Below are 4,406 nucleotides of genomic sequence, written 5' to 3'. Positions count from 1 at the left end.
TACAGCTGTCCCTGGCCTCGAAACTACTGTGCATTCCTGGGACGCAACAGGTGTGACCGTCACAGCCAGAGTACAGTGGAGGCGGTTGTCATTCGCGCGAGGCGCCGCCGGGCTATTAGGACCCCGTTAGCGGGGGCCGTCGCACGGCGAGGCTGGTGCTCCTTTAAATTCCCGACGCCCCGTCGCACCTCCGCGGTCACCCGCCGTGACGCAACGCGGTGAACTTGCGCGTCGCCCCGCCGGAATGTGTCCGCGTGGTAGCGGCCGCGGTGGTGGGGAGGCGGATGACCATCGGCGGCCGTGACCCGCTAGCGCCTCCAGCGAGCAGCCACCGCCAGCCGCCAGCCGCCAGCCGGCAGTCGGCTGCAGTTTCTCCGGTCGGTCGGTCGCCGGCGCGGTCAGTCTGCAGGCGCGCACGCCCACCACGCAGCCCAGCGAGTCGCCGGCAGCAGGTACGCGACACTCGGCCGCTGCGCTACTGGCGGCTCGCGGCGCCTCTGGATCACGAGCCACGCTTCTTGCCTCGAGTTCTCTGGATATCAGCTGGCTGTGTTACCACCACGATCCCGTCTGAATTGGGATACTACGTTCAGAGTGTTCCGATTACCATTTTCTCGTTTGTCGGTGTGCCTTCACGAGTTAAACTGAGCTGTTTACTTTATTTTTTTCATCTATAGGTCGATAATTTCCACGAATGATTGTCTATCGAACTCGCGAGCTCCAAACGATACATATCGAGCGTGCGATCGTAAATCGATCAGTCGACTCTGGCGGGCGTTATGAGTATGTTTACGTTGGGCACTACAGCAACGACAAAAGAAGAAAGTGACAAAAATACTTTTAATTGCAAAGGAGACGAATTACCTTACTCGTCGTCGGTGTTGTCGTCATGTGAAAGACCATTACGGTGGTGTGGATGGATAATTTGGAAGAGACGAACCAGCTGTGTGGCTGGATTGAAGAGTTTTTAGCAAACAAAACACAGCATGTTGTTCTCAATGGAGGGACGTCTACAGACGTTAAAGTAACCTCTGGCGTGCCACAGGGGAGTGTTGTGGAACCATTGCTTTTCACAATATACATAAATAACCTAGTAGATAGTGTCGGAAGTTCCATGCGGCTTTTCGCGGATGATGCTGTAGTATACAGAGAAGTTGCAGCATTAGAAAATTGTAGCGAAATGCAGGAAGATCTGCAGCGGATAGGCACTTGGTGCAGGGAGTGGCAAATGACCCTCAACATAGACAAATGTAATGTATTGCGAATACATAGAAAGAAGGATCCTTTATTGTATGATTATATGATAGCGGAACAAACACTGGTAGCAGTTACTTCTGTAAAATATCTGGGAGTATGCGTGCGGAACGATTTGAAGTGGAATGACCATATAAAATTAATTGTTGGTAAGGCTGATTCCAGGTTGAGATTCATTGGGAGAGTCCTTAGAAAATGTAGTCCATCAACAAAGGAGGTGGCTTACAAAAAACTCGTTCGACCTATACTTGAGTATTGCTCATCAGTGTGGGATCCGTACCAGGTCGGATTGACAGAGGAGATAGAGAAGATCCAGAGAAGAGCGGGCCGGTTCGTCACAGGGTTATTTGGTAAGCGTGATAGCGTTACGGAGATGTTTAGCAAACTCAAGTGGCAGACTCTGCAAGAGAGGCGCTCTGCATCTCGGTGTAGCTTGCTGTCCAGGTTTCGAGAGGGTGCGTTTCTGGATGAGGTATCGAATATATTGCTTCCCCCTACTTACACCTCCCGAGAAGATCACGAATGTAAAATTAGAGAGATTCGAGCGCGCACGGACGCTTTCCGGCCGTCGTTTTTCCCGCGACCATACGCGACTGGAACAGGAAAGGGAGGTAATGACAGTGGCACGTAAAGTGCCCTCCGCCACACATCGTTGGGTGGCTTGCGGAGTATAAATGTAGATGTAGATGTAGGTGTATTCTTCCTGATACCCGTTCGTTTTTCGCATTGTCCGCAATGAAATTGTAACGGTATTCCAGTGTGGAAACTTTTCTTACGAAGTTTTACGTATTTCGCACCACCAGAGTCTACACAGTTCTCATCCGGTAATACTCCAAATTTTCTACAAAAAGTCTAACAATTTTCTACGCTGCATAAACATGGAATTAGATTCTTCCATGTGAGAGAATCCGTCGAAGAAACGTCAATAACACCAGACATCCCACTCACTAACGACATAAATCGTCTGGCTTTCCCTAGCAACTCACAAATAATTCGCGGAGGTATGTAATTTAGAGCAAGTAAGGGAACAACGGAAAACAGATAAAAATGACGATCACAACGCCCGCCACCGGGGTCGCATGATCGAATTCGATCGCACGTTCGATATGCATCGTTTGGACCCCGCGACTTCGATAGGCAATCATTCTTGGAAATTACCGATTTTTCCATCTTGGTAATCCAGACATTCTCCGTATTATACCTTTTTTTAAAATTCTGTTTACTTGTGATCTTCAATATGAAAGCTGTTTGGTGCAGTTCTCCACTCTAGTCCTTCTTCTGCAAGCCTCTTCGTGTCTTACGAGAACCCAACAGCCATTTGAACCCGCACACTGTATTCATACGTACAACTCCCTCTACAATTTTTACCCCACACACTTCCGGTACCAAGTCGAGAACATTTTGAGATTCCCGTACCTCAGTCGGTACAAACGAACCCTTATACCATCACTTTTAGGCCTGTCTGTCTATTAAAACCCCATTTGCTCAGGAACAGGTGGCTTTATCAAGTTAAGAGTTTATCTAACATATTAATATCTAGTCCCTGGGCGTTGGACAGAATTGAATCTTCTAAGTCGACGCAGTCAAAAGATACAGCGATTTAAGGCAGAATTTTGATACTCGAAAACTCACATATCAAAACCTTTAGGGTACTTCCCGCTGACCTAGAATCAAAAAATTTGACAAGAAGAAAGATTTCATAGTGTATCTGAAGGAAAATATCTGAATATTGTTGATTTTTAATTCCGTCACACGAAAAAAATTTTTGTCATTTGTTGTCAAATTGCCTGTTTGTCCGTCCATCTGTCAAGCTCCCTTTTTCTCCCTAACGGGTAGGCATATCAAGTAGAAATTTATGTCACATACTGACGTCTACGATCCTTTGGTGACATAGAAAAATTAAGTTGCTAGATCAACGCAATCAAAAAATATGGCTATTTATGTTACATATCTTGATACTCGAAAACTCATTCGTCAAAACTTGTAGGGTGCTACCAGTTGACCTAAACTCATGAAATTTGGCAAGAAGCAAAGTTTCGCCGTATAACCATTAGGAATAATACGAAAACTCTAATTATACCACAAGAGAAAAATTATTTTTCATATTTGTTATCAGATTGTCTTTCTGTCTGTTCGTCTGTTGAGACCCTTTTTTCTCAGGAACGTACGAAGTTGAAATTTATGTCACATAGTTAGGTCAATGGTACTTTGGTGTTGTAGAAAAGTTAAGGTTCTAATTCAATACAATCAAAACATGTGCCTATTTATGCCACAAATTTTGATAATCGGACACTCATTCATCAGTTACCTTTGGGGTACTTCTCGTTGTCCTAGGGTCATGAAGTTTGGCAGGAAGCAAAGCTTAGCAGTACAAGTAAAGGAAAAAAACCCTAAAATTGTTAATTTTTAATTATATCACACGAAAAAATTTTTTCGTTTGTCATTTGTCATCCGACGACAAACTAGAAATTAAAACAACCAGTAGTTCTGCATTCAGGCTGACTGTGGCGCAGTGATAAAAGTGAAACATCAGGCAAGAAATGAATTTATTGGTTATATGACGCGTTTCGGAATTTATCCATCATCAGATATCCAGGAACGATTGATGCCCAGATATGGCGTTTCAACTCGTACGTAAAACGCCTTATCTATGTGCAGCAATCGCTCCTGGATATCAGATGATGGATAAATTTCGGAATGCGTCATATGAACTCTTTCCTTGCGTGATGTCTTACTTTTACCACTGCGACCCAGTCAGCTTGATTGCAGAACTACTGATATATTAACGGTCGCCTGTTTCCTGCATGACTTTATGTCACATTTTTATTAGTGCAATTAAAACATTCTCGAAAATCTTAGTAACCCTGGAACCAATATCTTGCCGGTATCAGTGTCGATAACAGGCAAAAATGGTCGAGATTTTCTATTCACGGAGTGAATGTACTGTCTATGTGAATGATTGGGTTTGCACGGAACCCACATTACGCGAGTCCTGTTAACACCTGGCCAATTTTTTGAAATTATTTTGTTGTAGTCTACCTTAAGATTGTTTTGACGCAGTCCTCCATAGTCCATCCTCTGCGATCTACTGACCTTTGAACTTGATTGCTGCATTCATTCCTAGGACCCCTGCACAATTTTTACCTACACAC

General features: G+C 44.7%; 1 protein-coding gene across 1 annotated transcript in view; it reads left to right on the top strand.

The window, feature by feature from the left end:
• The window catches only part of LOC126482070 (gametogenetin-like), a 406,404-nt gene that overhangs the window by 213,443 nt on the left and 188,555 nt on the right, over positions 1-4,406 (top strand). The gene's annotated exons all lie outside the window — the stretch shown is intronic.

The sequence above is a fragment of the Schistocerca serialis genome, chromosome 5 (assembly GCF_023864345.2).
Source record: "Schistocerca serialis cubense isolate TAMUIC-IGC-003099 chromosome 5, iqSchSeri2.2, whole genome shotgun sequence".
Taxonomy (NCBI): domain Eukaryota; kingdom Metazoa; phylum Arthropoda; class Insecta; order Orthoptera; family Acrididae; genus Schistocerca; species Schistocerca serialis.
Note: the sequence above shows the minus strand (reverse complement) of the source record. Positions and strands in the feature narration are given on the sequence as shown.